This window comes from Octopus sinensis, unplaced genomic scaffold (genome assembly GCF_006345805.1).
Source record: "Octopus sinensis unplaced genomic scaffold, ASM634580v1 Contig13761, whole genome shotgun sequence".
NCBI classification, from domain to species: domain Eukaryota; kingdom Metazoa; phylum Mollusca; class Cephalopoda; order Octopoda; family Octopodidae; genus Octopus; species Octopus sinensis.
This window is the reverse complement of record NW_021833040.1, coordinates 65,435-88,424: the sequence shown is the minus strand read 5'-3', so window position 1 is coordinate 88,424 and position 22,990 is coordinate 65,435. Positions and strand designations below refer to the sequence as shown.

Below are 22,990 nucleotides of genomic sequence, written 5' to 3'. Positions count from 1 at the left end.
ATATATATATACATATATATATATATGTATAAATATATATATATACATATATATATATATGTATAAATATATATATATATACATATATATATATACCTATATATGTATAAAATATATATACATACATATATATATATACCTATATGTGGATAAAAATATATATACATATATATATACATGTATGTATGTGCATATATATACTTATACGTTTATATATGTTTGTGCGTATGCATGTGGTTGACACAACACTGCGAGCGAACGTAAGAGACAAAATGAAAAATACAAAACAGAAAAGAAAAAAAAAACACCTTTTAACCTAAAAAAAAAAAGGAAACAAAACTCGCATTGTGATTAGAGAGATAGATGCTAGAACAAATAAAAACCAGACAGTGCCGCAGCTTCGCCACAGTCCAATGAGCGAAAACTATAAACATATCAAGCTATCAACACAAACACAAGTTAAAAAAAAGTTTCTATGTGTGTATAGTATGTCCCGTGAGATTTCCGTTTCTGATGTATCGCCACTTCTGTATGCGTACAGCCGCAAGCAACGGTTACTTATAAATGGATTAGTTTCACTTCAGTTTACTTTTTGATTTTAAAATCTCAGTTGAATGAAATTGAAGCACGATTACCGGAGCGTAATCTACAGAAATGGAGTGTAAATTCTGATGAAAAGTATCTAACAAGTTAAAGAAATCAATGACAACTTTAGGAGCTGCCATGGGATGCTATTTCTCAAGAGATTAGATTTAAGGGGATGGCATGATATACCACAGAAAACATAATGAAGGTTTTTGCCCATTGATCTTGCCACTAATTTGAATATTTGTGTCAATGTTGTGTCAACAACAGGAGCGACTTCTTTAGCACACGAATGTTGACTTCAAATCTAAGGCGGTGAGCAGTCTTGTTAGTGCACCGGGCAAAATGCTTAGCATAATTTCGTGTACCTGTAATTCCTGAGTTCAAATTCCGCCTTGGACGACTTTGATTTTCAGTAAGTTCTGGGCAGATAAAATAATTACTAGCTGAGCACTGGTGTTGGCTTAAGCAACACTCCGCCTTCTCCCCCAAATTGCAGGTCTTGTTTCAAAACATTGAAATCAACATTAAATTCAATTTTTTAGCAAAGGCGGTGAGCTGGCAGAATCGTTAGCTCTACAAGGCGGGAAGCTGGCAGAAACGATAGCACACCGGGCGAAATGCTTAGCGGTATTTCGGTTGCCGCTATGTTCTAAGTTCAAATTCCGGCGAGGTCGAATTTGCCTTTCATCCTTTCAGGGTCGATTAAATAAGTACCATTTAAGCACTGGGGCCGTTGTAATCGACTTTATCCGTTTGTCTGTCCTTGTTTGTCCTCTCTGAGTGTAGCTCCTTGTGGACAGTAAAGAAGTAAGAATCGTTAGCTGAGCGATATTTTGTCCGCCATTAACTCGAGAGCTCTTATTTCGCTTAGATCGACTCCTTGCATCCTTGCAAGGTTTATGAAATAAGTATCAGATCAGAACTGGAGTGAATGTAATCCCCATAGCCCCTCTCCTGAACTTCCGGGCCCTCTTACAAAATTTGAAAATAATGATAAATTAAAATTTGCTTATCTTTCATACAATACGTTCTCGGAGAATTTAGGTTTTTCTAACATTCACATTAATATTTACATTTGGTCAAAGTTAAAGTCGTTTAGATCTACCCCTGCATTCAAATGGTCGTCATTTTTTGAATCTAAATAGAGCTAAATATAAAACTGATATTCTCCGATTTGAACCAGGAATGTAACACTAAGCTGCCCAAACAGCATACCATTAAAAAATGTCATAGCGGCACAACTCTCAGATCAGTCTTATTACACCTTTGACGTAATCATCATCGGATAGGAAAACATCATCTAGGAGTGCTGGTTGTCCAGGGGAAAACGAAAGATCCAGACAGGACTGAGCAACGACTTAATGTGGTTGCTATGTGTCGCGTATGTGAGAAGACCAAAACTGGGTAATATTGAGAGACTGACATAAAAACAATGTTACATGAATTCGTGAATAGGGTTCTTCAAGATAGTAGTAAAAGGCGTAGCTAAACTCTACTCACAAATATACTCCACTGTCTGTAGAAAATGGAAGACATAGGAATAGATACACACTTCTCAAGAATGGCCGGACGCGTTATGCGTTATGGATGGAGGGCTTTAGATAATATATCTTTTAAGACAGAGATAACTGTAGAATAAATATACGTTGCACAAAATCTAGAAAACAAATTAGAAGCTTACACCTATGAAAAAACTCCCTTATCAATGATTACCATCACCGACCACAGCACGTTACTGTCTCAAGTTAAAGTGCTACAGGCCAGAGTTATCCAGTTAGAGATGAGTGGACAGGAGCAACTTTAAACGAAGTGTTTTGCTCATGAATACAACGCACCAAACTTTTGGTAAAAGAATCAATGAACATGCGATCTTGCCACGTGCCTTTAATTATTACTGATAGTGTCTTAATAATTACGAAACGTATCCTAGTTTACCATACGTAATTCCTGAAAGGAAAAGAAATAATATTATTCATTGTCGAACATTATTTTGCCTACACCGTATAATTATTTATTGTTAGTAATTTTAATGATTACTGTATTAAACATCTTAACAATAATTTAACTATTGTTTGTATATTTTCTGAATGGCGACGATGAGTTACTACGTACAATGTCAACGTAACCGTATAATAAAATAATGCATCTCTTATTCTATACGAATTAATTGTAATTTAATAATTTAAAATAACTCAATTAAAGTACTCAAATATCTTTCTTCTTCCTTCAATCCTTTTTATATTTCTAAGCTACACTTATAATTACCCTTTTTTCTTTTACAATTGATATTTTCTTAGAAATTACCGTCGAAAATAGAAAAGGGTTAGATTGAGTACGTCTGAATGTTTGAATGTGTATGTATGTATTTATGTAAGTGTGCGTGTTTGTATGAGTGTGTTGGTCTATTTCTGTGTTGTACGTGAGTGGGTGGTTTCCTCATTGTGAATATATGAATTATTGTACGCATATATATATATATATATATATATATATATATCACTTAGGGGAAGAATATTTAACAATAGAATCTAAGATTGTATAAAACTATACATGCAGTTATCTCTATTTCCATTCATCTCATATATTTCCTATATCACTACTCATTGTGTGTGTGTGTATATATATATATATATATATATATATATTATATATATATATATATATCAAAGGTACATGCTAATCGTTTCCATTGTTTTAAAATTGGCTGTAATTTAGTATATATATATATCTGTATATGTGCGAATGCATATATATGTGAATGAATTAATATATATATATAAGGTATGTTTTTATGTGTGTGCGCATACATACGTATTAATACGAACGTACGCGTGTGAGTCCCTGTGCACGTCTGTGTGCAGCATGTTTGTATCTGTGTGAGTTTTCAAAGACAGAAGTTATTAAAGTTAGTTTTGTCGACAGATTGCTTGATTTTGATGAAATAAATAAAAGTAATAACACAAAGCGATTGAACCATTTTCTTATAATATTATATTATACTCTACTGAGAATGTTCAGCTGTCTTTCGGAAGAAAAAAAAAATACAATCATTGGCTTTTGTTAACTTTCTGTTCTTTTTTTCTTCTCATCCTTCATTTCATCTTCTTCTTATGCATTTTCTTTTGCATCCATTTCTTTTCTTTTATCTTTGTTTCTTTCTTCTTTTTCTCCCTACCATTTTTTTCTTCTTTGTAAACTTTATTCCCTCTCATTCATTTAAAACTTTCTTCTCTGCTGAAGTTTATTTTACTTCTTCTTGTTATCTATTTCTTTCTTTGTTAATTCTTTCATTCATTTTTCTTCATTGTTATTTGGTTTTCTATTTATTTTCAATTTTTTTTTTACTTCTTTTGAATATTTGCTCTTACATTTCTTAAACCTTCTTCTTGTTATTATTTTTGTTTTTATTTCGTGCTCGTAGAATAGTATAACAGTTTGGCCTTGTGCCTCACAAACAAAATCAATATAATTTCATTATCATTTTGTAATTGTAGTTAGCTATATATATATATTTGTAATAATAATGATAAGAAGAAGAATAACGTAAATAGTAATAATATTAATAAGAAGAAGAATAACGTAAATAGTAATAATAAAAAATAATAATAATGATGATATTGATAATAACAAAAATAGCGATGATAATAATAATGAGTATAATAATAATAACAATAATAATAATGATGATGATAATAATAAAATCATAATGACGATGTCGATAATAACAAAAATAACGATAATGATAATAATAATGATGAGGATAATAATAACAACAATAACAATAATAATAATAAAGTAATGATGATGTTTATAATAACAAAAATAACAATGATGATAATAATAATGGTGAGGATAATAATAACAAAAATAATAATAATAATGATAATAATAATGATAATGATGATGTCGATAATAACAAAAATAACGATGATGATGATAATAATAATGATAATAATGATAATAATAATAATGATAATAATAATAATAATAACACTGATAATAATAGCTTTAAAAATAGCAACTGCTGTTGCGATAGATAGCTGTTTTTGCTACCGCAATCGCAATGTTGTTGGCGATGTTGGTGATGATGATGGTGATGATGGTCTAGCTACGCTTTGTTTTCCTTTATTTTTTGTTTGTTTGTTAATAAGAAACGATGGCCATAGCAGTTTGAAACGTTAGAATGATAATCAAAAGCAATCTTCGTAAATCTTTCAAGATATAGGAAAGAATATAAGTAAAATAAATTTGGAATGAATAAAAATCAACTAAACTCCCACATACAGAGATCTACATATAAGTATACGTACACACAGACATGTAGAGAGATGAGTGGGTGAGAGTGAGAGAGAGAGGAAAAGAGAAAAGAGAGAGAGAAGGTGTGGTGTGTGTGTGTGTGTGTGTGTCAGAGAGTTTGAGTAAGACTGTGTAAATTGTATGACAAGTAAACAGAAATATATTTGTGGAGATAAAATTCAATCTCACGCATAAAAGAAAAATATGAACTAGTCATTTTAAAACAGATACGTTGATATTTTTATGCCTGTAGGTCTTTACGTATATATATATACACACACATATATATATGTATACATACATAGATATATATTATATATATATATATATATATATATATATATAAATATGTGTTTGTGTGCGTGTGTCCGGATATGTGTGTATATATATATATATATATATATATATATATACACATATATATATATGTGTGTTTGTGTGCGTGTGTCCGGATATGTGTATATATGTGTATATATATACATATATAGATATATATATATATATATATGTGTGTGTGTTTGTGTGCGTGTGTCCGGATATGTGTATATATGTGTATATATATATACATATATATAGATATATATATATATATGTGTGTGTGTTTGTGTGCGTGTGTCCGGATATGTGTATATATGCATATATATATATACATATATATAGATATATATATATATATATGTGTGTGTGTGTTTGTGTGCGTGTGTCCTGATATGTGTATATATGCATATATATATATATATGTATGTGTGTGTGTGTGTGTGTGTGAGTTTGTGTGTATGGGTCTGTGTAGATTCATACACACATGCATGTATGTATACTTTCACAAGAACAACGTAATATTTATGGTGAACCAAAATGTCGTGGAACTTGTATATTAATCATTTATTGAAAGAAGATGCACTCCAGTGTTTTCCAGCTGTTTTCTACAGATATTCATGCAAGACACAAACGTTGATTGAAGATTTGTTGACCATTCCAGACATCTAGTGAATTAAGGCACACAGAATTAATTGTCCTGCTGCGAATCAAACGCTTATTTACTGCTAAATCACAGAAATGTTACGAATGAAACCCCCCTCCTCTTTTTCGAAAATATTCAACAAGATATAAGCGAGACTATAACGCTACACGCATAAATATAAATTTATATTCGTGTAAAACATAATAGTAAATATTTATCCTTCATACGTAGTGGTTTGATAAATAGTTAATTGTTTGATATCGCGTGATGACAGATAAGTATTATTGGGTGATGTACGCTATACATCTGTTGTCGGAATATAGGATACCTGATTTCTGACAGGTAGATGAATACTGACAATGCTACTTTAGTGTTTCGTCTAGCAACACATTTAAATGCCCGCGGCAGATTTCTAATAAATCTATGAATGTATCCATCTAGATATTTACACTCTCTGTGTAAATGTGACGTGAATTCTGTATAGCCGGAAGGTTATTGGATATATTGATATAAAGAATTGAAAATGTTAATACAGAATTTGATGTTCGTTTCAGACACTGAGGATAATCAGTGCTAGGGAATGAAGTCAACGACAAAGCGGACCATGAAACACGGAATGTTATTTACTTACTAATTAATTTACGCTTCGATATAAAACAAGTCTGCGTAGTGAATAATAATATTTAATACCCTATTTAGTAAATGTTAAGATAATTGTTACTAATAAACGAAAAATACTGAAATTTGAGGAGACAGTCGATCGATTACAGTGACTCCAATATTTTACTGTTCCTTCATTTTATTGGAAAGAATAAATGGAAGGCAAAGTTGACCTCTGCATGATTTGAGCTTTGCACGTCAAGAGAAGCAGCTGAACGGTTTGGCCGGCGTACTAACGATTCTTATTTCTTTATTGCCCACAAGGGGCTAAACATAGAGGGGACAAACAAGGACAGACAAAGGGATTAAGTCGATTACATCGATCCCAGTGCGTAACTGGTATTTATTTAATCGACCCCGAAAGGATGAAATGCAAAGTCGACCTCGGCGGAATTTGAACTCAAAATGTAGCGGCAGACGAACTACTGCTAAGCATTTCGCCCAGCGTGCTAACGGTTCTGCCAGCTCGTCGACTTTATAAATTTTAAAACATTAAAAACGAAATAAAAGTGTTGGTAAATATTTCTGTCGCTTCAAATATCTTATAAAGTTTTAGCAGATCCTGGGAAATAAATTGTATCTTTAATATAGTTAATCTTCTAAAACTTAATTTATAGTTTCTGCCTCTCTCGGTGTAAAGATATTTTCATTGAAAAACACGCCATAAACTTTCTGAATTGTCTCTCCAAGAACATAAACATTTGTCTGTACGACTTGTTCGTGATCATATATAATTTAGTGGAATATGAGCAGTATGTAGACAACAAAATCTTTGTTTATATATATTGTTCAGTAACTGATAACTCATATAAGATGATTAATTGGCTTGAGATAATGAACTATTAAAATTGATAGTTTCTTTATTGATTCTTCCTAATAAACTTCCATCCTAGACTGACTGTATTTTTACTAAATGATTTCATTTTGGGTCGACTCCAAATACAATCTAAATCAATTACTTAGTTTTCAACTTCATTTTTTTTTTTATTACTTGGGAATTTCAGTTGCTTTCACCTTTCCTGTTATATACTTAGGATTTGCTACCTAATTAATTTATTCAATATTTTCAAATGAATAATTATCTTTTGCATTGTATTTGTTTCACTCATAGGACTGCACTTTTACACAAACTGACATTATTTGGTGGTGTACCACATTGTAGATTTTAGGCCATTCCGACGCATCACCTTCAGGGTTTCAGTCCAACAAATCGATTACAATACACATTGAAAAACACAATGTTCGATCTTACTTTGAAAACAAAATCATTTGGTCTCTTCTGCTAAACGTTTAAGTTACAGGGATGTAAAAAAAAAACCATCAAAATAGGACCCCTCTTCCAAAATGATGGCTCACTCACTGATAGTCCGACCATGATCAGTGAGGTACTGAATGACCAGTTCAAAAGTGTCTTTACCACCTCGTTGGAACACAGACAAGTGAACGAACAAGTGGATTTGTTTGCCGCCTCACCTTTTACCAGCGAAACAGCTACGATGGATTACATTGACATTAGCGAAGAAGATGTACTACTAACCATATAAGAGGTGAACGCAAACTCAACTGCAGGCCCTAATGTTTTCCCAGCTATCCTCCTCAAATCATGTAAGCGTGCCCTAGCGAATCCACTACAGACTCTCTTCCAGAGCTTTTTTACAAATGGCAGGCTGCCAAGCAAACTGAAAGGAGGAATAATATGCCCAATCCATAAAGGAGAAAGCGGATCAGATACCAAAAACTGTAGGCATATCTTTCTGATTTCATACATCAGCAAAATCATTGAGCGGATAGTCAAAGGAAAACTAACCAGATTCCTTGACGAAAACAACTTGTTGAGTGATACCGAGCATGGCTTTCGACCAGGTAGAATGTGCCTGACCCAGCTTGTACAGCTTTATGACTGGGTGATGAGGCAGTTACTCAACAACTCAAATGTGGATGTAATATAACTTGACTTTGCAAAAGCTTTTGATAAAGGAGATCATGGTATGATATGCTACAAACTGCACGATCTCGGCATAGCTGGAAAACTTTAAGCGTGGTTACATGAATTTCTGAAAGATAGATGTCAGGCAGTAGTGACCTACGCAGCCGCCTCAAATATGACATAATTAGGGAGTGGTGTACAACAGGGCAGTCTTGGGACCACTGCTTTCAATTATGGCCTTCTCAGATTAACACTCAGCTGCCCGGATAGCAACCCTTCCTAGCTACGTAGACGATATGAGAGACTCTCGCATAAATACAGAACTCCAGCGATATTGCACACCAGCAGCAGGTGTTGGATTCAGGTTGCAGATGGGCTGAGGATAAAAATATGCAGTTTAATGTAAAAGAAAATTCCAAGCCCTGCACGACCAACGTTCAAAACTTAATATGAAACTGACAGGGTACAGTGGTCCACAGGGGATTACAATACGAGAGCCTAAATCAATGAGGAACGTGCTTATCGACATGAGTGACTTATCACTTTCCAGGTGCACATTACCAAAATTGCAACAAAGTACTGATGACTGGCTGGATGAATCCTGAGAACGTTCAGAAGCAGAGACAAAGAAACTATGATGGTCATCTGGAGGACATTCGTCTTCAGCCGCTTAGATTATTTCTCCTGGCTATAGTCACCCAAGAGTGTAAAATTAACAGCGGATCTTGAAGCAATTCAGCGAAACTTCAGACGGAAGAGAATCTCATTGCAACAGCTGAGCAACAGGGAAAGGATGAAAGAGCTAAGACGCTACTCCCTGCAGCAGAGGCGGGAGTGGTATGCAGTAATATACATCTGGAACATCCTGGAAGGAATTGTGCCAAATTTTGGCAATGAAAGATACACCAATGCCGCAACGGGCTGACACTGCACTGTGCCAGACACTTGTTCTTTGTAAGCCCAAGACTTATTCTAACAGTTTCTTTTCCTGAACTGCTAAGTTACGGGGACCTAAACACGCCAACATCGACTTTTAAGCCATGGTAGGGAAAATACAGACACACAAACATATACACATGAATATATATACGACGGGCTTCTTTCAGTTTCCCTCTACCAAATCCACTCACAAAGCTTTGGTTGACTGCGGCTATAGTATTAGACAGTTGCTCATGCTGCCACGCAGTGGGATTGAACCAAGAGCCACGTGGTTGTTAAGCAATCTACTTACCACACAGCCACAACGAAATAAAGAAACATATATATAGAGAGAGTGAGAGAGAGAGAGAAAGCATAGAAAAGAGAGGGTGAATGTATATTTTTGTATTAAATGTATCCAATAATTTGTTTGTATATTGACTTGGTCGACTCGCTTAATCTTACGTTTCCTCTTCTACCTGGTCATGTTTAAATCCCTTGAACACTACCAAGTGTATTCTATACTGAACATACCTGTCTCTAATCTATATACATACACATATAGATAAATGCATATATATATATACATATATATTAACATACATACATATATATATAAACATACAGCACACACACACACATATATATATATATATATATATATATATATATGTTTCTTTACTGAGCGTCCAATAATACTTTATTTGTTCCACGTCCTTGCGTTGTTGTTTTTTTGTTTGGATTAACTATATATATATATAATATATATATATATATATATATATATATATATATATATATATATATATATATATATGCCCACATGCACATATACATGTATGTGTGCGCCTCTGCTTGTCTCTCGTCACCGCTTGACAACCGGTGTCCGTGCTTCACGTCCACGTAATGTAGCTTTTCGGCAAAAGGAGACCAACAACATAAATAATTTAAAGAAATAAGTCATTCGGTCGATTTGTTTAAGACTCATCAAGGCGGTGCTCCAACACGGCCGCAGTCAAATGACTAAAACAGGTCAAAGATAAAAGATAAAATTATGTGTGTGTATGTGTGTGTATTTGTTTGTTTTGTGGTACCGTTCTGTAGTAGCAGATATCTTCCTGATATTACAGAGAAACCGCTACCTTAAGTGGCAGTGTTTTTATTTTACAGTGGAATAGTAGATCTCTAGCTTGTAGCACTTAATTCAGCTCTTCTAGTTTCTACATGAGCTAAAAGTTGAGGTGAAACGCACTATTTTCAATTATAAGTCTCAATCCAGCTCAACACCCAATAATTCGTACTTCTGGTCATAATAGACTGACGAAAGAAGTAATGCAGTATTGATTATAGATTGGCTTTCTCTAATCCTCTTCGCATGCGTGTATTACTTGAAGGTGAAGTGGCTGATGCAGAGGAAGATCGAGTGTGTTTGTGTGTATGTTAATGTGTATGAATTTGCATTTTGTCGAGTAGACTTTATTAAATCATAGTGCTGAGGAGAAATATTGATTTCGTTGTATGATTATATATGTTTCTTAATCAGAAATGCCTCGAAGTAGTTAGTTATGTCTCTTTAAGTTTCGGAATTCAAATCCCGCCAAGGTCAGCTTCGCTTTCATCCATCAGGAGTCGACGTTATAATTTAGCAATCTGCTCCCAGGAGCAATGGTAACGAGTTACCCCTACGAAGTAAAATTACTGTTCTCAGGTTTAATTAAAAAGCATCCAAAGGCAAAGAGATGGCAGTATCATTAATGCATATTCGTGGTATTACTTTCGGGTCTATACGCTTTGAGTTCAAATTCCGCCGTGGTCAGTTGTGCTTTCATGATTTTGAATTCAATAAAGTAATATAGTAGTCATCTACTGTCAGCATAATGCACTAATCTCCGTCTCCTTAGAATAGCTAGCCATGTGTCTAAATTACGAATTGTTGAAGGTTACGAACTGGCAGAGGTTTAACGACGTCTTTTCCTCCTCTGTACTTTCTGCGTTCAAATTCTGTCCAAGTATGTTTCGCCTATAATATATGCAGAGTCGATAGAATACGTACCAATTAATCAATGGGGTTAATATGATCAAGTGTGGAGGCGCAATGGCCCAGTGGTTAGGGCAGGGAACTCGCGGTTTGAGAAGCATGGTTTCGATTCCCAAACTAGGCGTTGTGTGTGTTTATTCAGCGAAGACACATAAAAGCTCCACGAGGCTCCGCTTGGAGATGTGTGTGGCGACGCCTGTTGTACTCTTTCGTCACAACTTTCTCTCACTGCCTCTTCCTGTTTCTTGAGTAACGCTGCGATAGACTGGCGTCCCGTCGGGGTGGGGGTAACACATACGCCACAGTAATCAGTAAACCGGGCCCATGAGCCTGGCTTGGCTTGAAAAGGGCGTCGAAAAGAAGTATGATCAAGTATCCATTTCTAAAATTTTGTTGACCTTGTGTCAGAATTAGAAACTAGAACTACTTTTATTAAAGCTTTCTGTATTCCGAATCTTGTCCAAATTCGTATATACCGTCCCCTTCTTCTTTGAAAATCTACCATAGTGGATTTAGTCGTTGTGTTCTACTGTCTCGCCTTCGGAGGTTTAAATTAATACAAAAAATGCTAAGTACAGATAACGGTGCTAGAAACCATATTTATCATTGTTACGGGAAGAATGCGTGGTAGGTTAAAGCAGCGGTCCGTAGCCTTTTTTCACCTGCGGTGCACATATATTCTTATCAAAATTCGGCGGCACACCCGAATTAAAAGCATAACTAGAATTGTAGGGAAATATTATATTCAGGTTACGCTGCGGCAGACCCAGCATCGTCTCGTTGTACACCTGTGTGCCTCGGCATATCGGTTGCGAAGCAGCGAACAATCTATATTGAACAATCTATATTCCGATATCAGATTTGTCCATGAATATCGAAAGAAAACGATGTTTACCCGCACGTTTCCTTCCACATCCTTTTGATTTATTGCTGCACATTTCTCCAGGGGAGAATCCAGTAGAATTCTTTTTTTTTTTTTTTTTTCGAAAAGTAAGGGCTGCTTAACCCAACTACAGAAGGGTCGCTTTCAGTCGTTCTGCGCGCTTCGATGTGCGACAGAAGTGAATATGTAAGGGAACAGGAAGAAAACAAAAGAAGTACATGACTGGTACCATTAAATTCAAAGTAAACATGGTCCCATTTGAACGCATAGCGCAGGTCGGCATAGTCAAGATTTTCAGAGAAGCAAGCCACTCCAGGAATGACTGGTCATCTGGCGAGCCGCACTACAAATACATTTATGGCTAAGCTTTCGTTCGCATGATAATCAGAAAGTCCACCAAACCACAGTTTTGCCCATGACCCGGGTTGACATTAAAGCAAAACGTTCTCTTCGATACATTTCTTATGATTACACCAATTCACCGACTTCAATATTTCTTTTGGTTGTCCGTACAATAAATACCAGCAACATACAAGAACTGTCTACATTCTTTTATCGCAATAATTGTCTCGCAGAGACTTATTACAGGCGTCATATTTCTTCAATTAAAACTGTAAAGTGAGTAGAGTTTTTTCACACAGTGCGACTCGATGTTACAATATTCATCATTAATGCAATAAACACACTCTCAGACTCATACATATATACACATATCTAAACATACACATTTCTCTCTCAATCATAAACATATATATATATACACGATTATACATATTCGTACATGTATACATATGCACAGATATATATTCGTATGCATATACAAATATGTATATACAATGCTATATACTGAAGTGTATATATATATATACACACATACATATATATATTGTTCAAAAAACAAAATCAAATTAATAAAGAGTGATAAAGTAAATAACTACAGAATATAAATGTACGAACCATCACAAATATAATTAAATTAATAGTGTCTGAAAGATATAATAGGCAGAACTATTTACCAAATGATGTTTGCCAGAAAGTAACACTGGCGACAAATATCCACAGAAATTATAACTTATTTGAAGCTGTATGTCGTGTTTCGAATTTGTGCAAAGTAAAAATCGATGAAAGCTCCTGTCGGCGGCAAATGATAAATTTCATCGTTCCGGGCTAAAATCAATGAAATGTACCGAAACAGAATATTTTGTGGCGATGTGCGTTGAAGCCTATTAAGTATAATTTGAAATGAGAGTGAAAAGTCGTCTTTCAATGTAATAAGTGGTTCGGTGAAAGGGTCCTTCATCTCTGGCCACGGTTTGCTGTATTAGTTCAGATGCCATCTGAAGAGCAAGATGGGGTTGGAGAGGAAGACCTTGCCACCGAGAGAATATGAGAAACGATGGAAAGACGTGAGGAGAAAGGTGGGTGTTAGTAACCCAGCTTAATCATTGATGAAAGGAATAGTTGCTGGGCCTTATAGGCTGCCGGGTTCGATCTCCTAATCTTTTTATTTGTTTTCTTGCTTTGTTTTCTTATGTGTTTTAAAAAAAGTTCTAGCCTAAGGTTGAATTAATCGTATATAATATATATTTTAGTAAATTTTTAAATGATGCCGTACGAACTCGTATAACATTCTTGTTTTCTGTTTGTCTTGTGTTGTCCCATTCTGTATAAGATCGTCCTGATCATAACAAAGATTTCACTTTAAATGTATTGAGTTAAACTTTGTATAACATCACAAATTTCCACAAACATTTTTTCTTGCCATAGACACGGGCCAGACATAGCTGTGTAGTGAAGAAACTCAATTTAGACCCGCGTATATATATATATATATATATTATATATATATATATATATATATATATAAAACAAATAAAAATATTAAAAGATCAAACTACATGGTTCCGGGTTCAGTCCCACTGCGTGGAACCTTGGGCAAGTGTCTTCTACTATAGCCTCGGGCCGACCAAAGCGTTGTGAGTGGATTTGGTAGACGAAAACTGAAAGAAGCCCGTCGTATATATGTATATATATATATATATGTGTGTGTGTGTGTGTGTGTGCGTTTGTTTGTGTGTCTGTGTTTGTCCCCCTAGCATTACTTGACAACCGATGCTGGTGTGTTTATGTCCCTGTCACTTAGCAGTTCGGCAAAAGAGACCGATAGAATAAGTACTGGGCTTACAAAAAAATAAGTCTCGAGGTCGAGTTGCTCGATTTAAGGCGGTGCTCCAGCATGGCTGCGGTCAAATGACTGAAACATGTAAATAGTAAAAGAGTAAAGAGATATGACGGTCTGTCCACAAATTTCCCGTCCACCAAATTCCTTCTCATGAGATTAATCAATCCACAGCTACACTAGAATATAATTGTAATCGTGACAAGTGTCGTTCGTAACCACATCGTTACTAGTCCGTGTATTTAGTCTTTTGCGACGAATTACATTGTGAAGTTCAGGGTCACATGAAACTCAGATTGGTAGATCTGACTAAAATTCATCTTTTCATGATCGTTAGTCTCTTTAGCTGAAATTAGTACCTGAGTTATGACTGGAGCAATTCTTTCGCTTAATGTCACAGGTTCGAATTATATGCCATCAAATTCTATTAGTTTAACAACGGCCGGGATTTAGTTTATCTTTGAGGCTGAATATGGTCACCAGAGTAGTTCGTGTGACGTGTTAGTGCCCTGTGATCATACTGTAAATCGAAATAACTCGGTTTGAATGTGGCGAATATAGGGCAAAATAAAATATACCGATTTACATTTTGTGTGTCTTTATGTTTGTTTGTTCCTTCTTGAGCCACGCCTGGTTCACAGGGCCGGTTTCCCACCGTCGCAGGTGAGCTGCAAGATGCAGGAGGAAAGAATGAGAGAAAGTTGTAGCGAAAGAGTCAGCAGAAGTTCGCCATTAACTTCTGCCGGAGACGCGTGGAGCTTAGGTGTTTCGATCATAAACGCACACATCACCCGGTTTGAAATTCGAACCTGCGACTCCGCTGCTCTCACCACTAGGTCATGTGCCTCTACTATTAGGTATGTGGCAAACTTAATTTATATATATCAAGTATTTAGACGTAGATGGAACAAATATAAAAGTTATTTCTACATGAATATGGATCGCATTTACAATTCGGCGAGCTGTGTACGCCGATGGGTTCCAACCACCAAGAATACTTATTTTCTACGACCTAACAAGGGTTTAGCAGTGAAATGTTGCCTATTTTTCCTTAAAAATTACACCTGAAGCAGGAAAGATGGAGTGACTGATGTATATATTTAAAAACCATGGTTTCAAATTTTGGCACAATGTAAGTAATTCCGAGTAGTTTATGTGTCGATTTTATCGACCTCTGTAATCAACTATTAATTAATTTATAGACCCCCGAATCTATAAAAGGCAAAGTCAACCCCGGCAGAATTTAATTAAGGACAAACTATTAAAACATAACAGAACTGCTTTAGAATAGAGTTTAGAATAAAATTCATTGTTATTGGTTTTGACTCACTATGTTCCGCTTTCAAACGTCACAGAGATCAACTTTGCCTTTTATCTTTCGGTGGTAGTTAGATTAATACATGTACCAGTAACGTTTCTACGTATTCTTCTACAACCACTACTTCAGCCCCCACGTACGTTTCTCTATCTTTCTCTGATTGAGAAAGCGGCCGTGTTCAAACTTTGAAACAAGATGTACCACAATGCAAATGATATGTAGCGACAGGACGGCGTCAGATTTACACCGTCAGCATTTGTGTATGTAAAGCAAATTACACAAGTCCGAAAATAACGGATGTTCATGTTTGGATTTACTTTGTTTCTGTCCTTTACCACATGGATTGACCTGGCATTAACCACTACAATCTATGTACTTGTGTTTGGTGTGTATGTTACTTCATTAAAGAAGTGTCTAAACCGAAATACAAATCGAAAACTCAAGGGAAATAAGTTCGTGAATAAGTTTTGTATTAAAATCTTTGCATCTTGTTTCACATTTGTCTTATGACTGTTTATTTAAGAGATGACTGAGTAATATAATAAAGAATGAATGAAATAAATTTAAATATCAGTGTCAATTCAATAAAATAAAATTCTTCATCAAATATTACGATCATGTGACAGAACTACACACATGATTAATGTTACAATATTATTATCGGTGTTGTCTGGAACGAGGTCAGACTCGATTGAGCAGACATATGATCAAAGGTATTCCAGCCAGCTGTAACCATTCCAATCCAAGTTGGATAAAGTATAATTCTAGTCGACTACTGGAGATGGTTCTAACGATTAAAGCCTACTCCTCACAAATGAGTTCACTCTTGTCGCTATAATTATTATTAATGTTGATTAATTAAATTCGAAATCAAGATAAATCAATCAATCATTTACTGTCCACAGAGAGGTTAACACGCAGACTTAGGTTTACATTTGTCATAGTGTCTTAACCACACACAAGTGTGTGCACATATATTCTCATACACTTTTATGTTTGCTTACATGCAAATAAAATATTTGTAAACAGTGACGCAGAAGACATGAGATATATCATGTGGTGCGTTTCAAGTTAGTAGTGTGCTGTCAGGTTTACGAGGAAAGAATTCACATGAACCATTCATCTCTTCGTTATGTTAAAAATATATTTCTGCATTTGTGTGCTTAAGTGTATTCCATAAATGAATGCTTAACGCTTTCTCTTAACCCAAAGCATTGACGTGCGTTTCTGTTGAGAATCCATACTTGTTCTAAAACTTTTGCTAAACTTAAACAGATTATTTACATTATTCACATTTGACGGATATTTGCTCTCATCTTGTTTGTTGTTAATACATTTCTGCTGATATACCCTCCAGCATTCATCAGGTGTCTTGGCGAAATTTCGAACTTGAGTTCTCATTCCTATGCTATTTTTCGATGTTATTCTTAATATTATTATGTTTTTTCCTTCTTTCTTCAAATTTTCTTCCATTTCTCGCCGAGTGTTTTCCATACACCTAGGGCAGAGAAGCTCATTGTATGCATTCCCAGATTACACGCGCAAATTTACAGAAAAAATATGTATTTAAAAATTAATAAATAAACATATTCATGGATGGATGTTGTTTTCACAGCGATAATGCTCTTCACAGTACATGAGCCGTTCCAGTTAATCATATTTTTTGCACTTCCTGTAGGGATGGTAAGCCTGGATTATTATTATTATTATTATTATTATTATTATTATTATTCAGGTCACCTGAATAATAATAATAGTAATAATAATAATAATAACAACATCATCGAAAAATACATTAGGAATGAGAACCGAGGTTCAAAAGTTCCCCAAGACACCTAATTAAGGCTGGTGGGTATATCGGCCGAAACATTGTATTAACTACAATGAAGACGAGGAAAAATATGCGTCAAGTCAAATGTAAATAATGTAAAAAATGTACATAATTCCTCATCTCTTAAATATAGAACTGTATTTTATAACATATGTTCTGGGCATTGTAAAGTGTATATTCTAAAAGGAATCTTAGAGGGAATCGAAACCCTATTTCTGAAAATGGGGGAATTTGTGCAAATCGGTTTTCTAGTCTGTAAGAGACACTGAAGAAAAATAGTTGTAGATTATGGCACACTGATTTATACTGGAAAATAATGTTAATTGGTTCAAATGCATGGAGGTTACTCAATACAGAGTTCAAATTCCGCCAAGGTTGACTTTACATTTCGTCCTTTCGGGGTCGATAAATTAAGTACGACTTCTGTACTGGGGTCGATCTAATCGACTGGCCCCCTCATCCAAAATATCGAGCCTTGTGCCTAGGGTAGAAAAGAATAGGATATTTGGTTTTTCTTTGATTAAATAATGGGATATACATCTATTTCTTTATTACCCACAAGGGGCTAAACACAGAGGGGACAAACAAGGACAGACAAAGGTATTAAGTCGATTACATCGACCCCAGTGCGTAACTGGTACTTAATTTATCGACCCCGAAAGGATGAAAGGCAAAGTCGACCTCGGCGGAATTTGAACTCACAACGTAATGCAGACGAAATACCGCTAAGCATTTCGCCCGGCGTGCTAACGTTTCTGCCAGCTCGCCGCCTTGTAATGGGATACACATCGTTTAATGAAACACAAAACAAATTTACTTTATATTTTGGAGACAGCCGTTTATCACTTCCAGTCATTTTGCCTTTTTACTTTTACTTGTTTCAATCATTTGACTGCGGCCATGCTGGAACACCACCTTTAGTCGAGCAAATCGACCCCAGGATTTATTCTTTGTAAGCCTAGTATTTATTCTATCTGTGTCTTTTGCCGAACCGTTACGGTGATGTAAACACCAGCATCGTTTGTCAAGCGGTGGTGAGGAGGGTACAAACACAACCACACAATTTTATATATATATATTAAATTAGAGATAAAACCACTATTAGGCAAATCAGTAAAAAACATAAAATAAAACATAAAAATAATTAATATAATATACAAAATATATAAAATTTAAAATATTTAAATTTAAAATTATAAAATTTTGAAACTTTAAAAATTATTTTGTTTAAATATAACTATCAAAAAGTATTTAAAAGTTTAATATAAGATAAGTAAAACCACTATATCTCTCTATATATAAACGGCAGTTTGTCTGTGTGTGTTTCTGTGTGTCTGTTTGGTTGTACCCTCACTCTAACCATGGCTTTCAACCGATTCTGATGAAACTTGACACACACATAGCCCAATGTCATAATTCAAAACTAACGCAGCGAAAATTTTGAAAAGTTCCCCCAGTTTTGAAAAAGATCGATAAATTCCGCATGGGGTCGACAATCAGAAACACAAACCACAGATGGTCTAGGGGGACGCAACTCGACCTTTTTAACTATCAAAAAAATTTACCATCATTTTTTTTCCCCATTTTTTTGCTATTTTTTGGTTATAACTCTCTAAAAATGCTTTATAGTTATTTCCCTTACAAACCCGAGCAACGCCGGGCGATACTGCTAGTATATATATATATATATACACGTTTACTTTTCATACTTCTACGTTCCAATAGATATATGTTCCGATCCATTTTCCACTTAATGGATAATAAGGAAAGGAACCTTTCTTAAACCATTCGCTCGCTAACTTATATACAATGTTTATAAACTCAAGTGTCCATGCTGGACAGTTACATGTAAGACAGTTTGCTTCGATCGTAAGGGGCTTCATCTTTCCCATCAGCACTTAGTGGTTTCTGAACTTCTAACAGAAGATGCCGGAATGCACCCGATTGCTTAACACATCTCAATTGATTCTTTACTTACCGAAAATATAAAACGCAATACGGATGTCTCAGCAATAATAACAAAGGCATTTTATTAATTCGAATTTTTTTTAAACCAATGTTAAAGCGGTGAGTTGGCAGATTCATTGTCAAGCACGCCGAATAGCGTAACGACATTCTGTTTTACGTTCTGTCTTCTGTTGTATGTTCTGCAGCTAATGTCGACTTAACCTTTCGTTCACACGTGTTCAATGAAATAAGTACCAGTCAGTTACTGTGGGTTGTGTTGTTGACCAGCCTTCATCCCGAAAATGCCAGGTCTTGTGGCTATCATAAAAAGGATTTTAATCCTATGCAGTTCTGCATATATTTTTTCTCAGTACACCGTTTACGGTTTTGATTCACCTGTTGATAAAAACGTGCAGGTCTCTGCTTAAGATAAAAAGAACAATACTCGGCCACTGTGCCATAGGATCACAGATACAGGGACGAAGATTACGGGTTTAAAATGTATTTAGTCCCAGAATGGTGTTTATGTGAACGAGATCTGAAACAGGCAATTGCGTATATTATCGATATTGAAATATTTGTTGGTGTTAGAGGTATGTCTCCGCTTGTGTTCTATTTTCTATCTTTCGTCTAATAGAAACCGCCCAATTAACAGTAGTGATTTGAGCTGCGATGTTTTCCACTAATGTTAATCTGCCACAAGGGCAGATACGAAAATAACTTTACTACGCAGAATAATTTAATACAATTCTGTTTGATGTCATACACAGAAAAAATAATAAAATACAAATTTATACGTGTTCGTGCGTGTATATGTGTATAAGTATGTCTGTGACTGAACGAATGTGTTTCTACGTGTGAGAATTGTCCCCGAAGACAATACAAATTTGTAATTATTAATACATGCTGATAAGTGATATTCTAGGATTGCTCCTGTGATATTTTTTACCACTTCTTTGTATATGGACTTCTGTTTTTCCGTTTTCTTCTTTTTTCTCCATCTTTTCGTTTTCTTCTTCTTTCCCTTTTTTCTTCGTTTTCTTCTTCTCCTCTTCTTTTTCTTCTATTTTGTTCTTGTTTTTCGTCTTTTCTTTATTTTTAGTATCTTTATATTTTTTATTTGTGTTTTCTTTAATATCACCTTAATTATCAATATTATATTATTATTATTATTATCATTATTATTATTAATGTTGTTGGTCTTCTTCATTTTCTCCTCCTTCTTCTTCTCCTTGTATTCTGTTCTTGTTTTTTGTCCTTATTATTTAGTATCTTTATATTTTATATTTGAGTTTTCTTTAATATCACCTTAATTATCAATATTATTATTATCATCATCATCATCATTATTGTTGTTGTTGTTCTCATCTTCCTCATCATCATCATCAGCGATGTTATTAGTGCTAATGTTATTGTTTCTCTTATTGTTATATTTACATAACTGCAGAGCATTTATCATTAATGGGATTTTATCTATCTCCCAATACACTCTCTAATCAAAGAAATTCCGGGCATCTCTGTAAGAATCTAATTCCATGCAATCTATTCTTGAACCACTCATCAAGCGAGCGAGTGTACTGGTCGTAATAAGGATAAAGCTATATCAGCACCGACGACAACAACAGCAATAACAACAGCGAGGGTTGAAGAAGTAACTAAACACACAAAAACAAAAAAAACACATACACAAATGAGTACAAAAATATAATTAAAAAGAATAAGAAAAATATTACAAAACAAACGAAGAATGAAGACTATTGTATGAGATAATTACGGTTAGTAGCGATATCCATTTACACAGGGAATCTTTGAGACGCAGGCACCAATTTGCATGATATTTCATCGACACCATCGACGCCATCACCACCGCTAATAGTACCACCACCATCATCATCATCATCATAGTAGTGCTAGCAGCAGTAGCAGCAGCATCGGTGGCAGCATCATAATCATGATCGTCAGCAGCAACACTAACGTCGTCGTTATCATCATTATCATCATCATTTTCATCATCATCAACAACGTCGCTATTATCGTTGTCATCATCATCAGCATCATCATTACAAACAAGAAGGGCAATACCCTCGTTATCAACATCTTTATCATTCCCAGTCATTATCACCATCGTATCGTCGTCATAACCATCTGAGGCATTTGCTTTAAAAAAACTCCATTACACGTATTGTTTTATTATTTTTATTTTTATTATTATTTTTATTTTTATTATTATTATTATCATCATCATTATTATTATCATCATTATTATTATCATTATTATTATCATTATTATTATCATTATTATATTATCATTATTATCATTATTATTATTATCATCATCATTATTATTATCATCATTATTATCATCATTATTATTATTATTATTATCATCATCATTATTATTATCATCATTATTATCATTATTATTATTATTATTATCATTAATATTATTATTATTATTATTACTACTACTACTACTACCACTACGGTTTTGTTATCATTTGTTGTATTAGTAATACTTAGCAGTGGTGGTCCTTGTATTACTCATTAATTGTTACGGTTAACGTACGGGCATCGATTGGTTTAAATATTCACCACAGCATCACTACCATCATCATCATCATCATCAACAACAATAACAGTAGCCGCAGCAGCTGTGCCATCATCATTATCGATATTGTTTTCGTCTTAGTCATTAACACGAAGTTTGAATGCAACAGAAAAAAAATGTAGTTTTATAACCTCCGTCTTCGTAATTGTCAATTCCATCGCCATCGTCGACATCGTCATCATCATTCCTTCCCTCATCATCATCATCATCATCATCAGCACCCTTTTCTGCTCTTTTTTTTTTTTTGATATTATCTTTACCTCAATGTCACTATAAATACCTTCGTTTCCGAAATAACATATCATTATGTTGTATTCTCCTTCTTCCTCATCATCCGCATCCTCATCCACATCATCATCAACCCCGTCGTCGACGTCATCATCGTAATCGGCGTCATCGTTGTCATCATGGACGGTGTTATCATTGATAGCAATTTCTTCCTAATGATTTCTAGCTAAATATATCAGTCGAATATTAGAAAATATTATAATTTCACATATCTAGTCTCACTACAGAAATTTTTTTGTACCAGAAACCAGGAGCATAATACAGTAAATATTATGTTCTTCTGCATAAAATAGAACATTAAAAAAAATACCTACCAGAAATCAAATTATCTTAAGCAGATATCAGAATGAAGCTGAATATTCGTTTGGCCCCAGGCATCATCTATATCAATTTACGGCATGGAAGCAAAAAAAAAAAATAAGTAAAAGAGAAAAGTAATAATAACAACAATAAATAAGTAAATATGATATCACATGGTTTTTTTCAGTAATCTTTATTGAGCACATTGTTGAATCAATAACGTTAATGATTTTTTTTAGAATGGTACA

The 22,990-nt window shown here is 34.6% G+C and overlaps 1 long non-coding RNA gene across 1 annotated transcript; it reads right to left on the bottom strand.

Annotated features, from left to right (window-relative positions):
- Window positions 1-17,767: 17,767 nt before the first annotated feature.
- On the bottom strand, window positions 17,768-21,393 carry LOC118761472. The gene is made up of 2 exons (XR_004997406.1): window positions 21,321-21,393; window positions 17,768-17,852 (listed from the first exon to the last, which is right to left on the bottom strand). It is a non-coding gene; the product is annotated as an uncharacterized LOC118761472 (long non-coding RNA).
- Window positions 21,394-22,990: the final 1,597 nt, after the last annotated feature.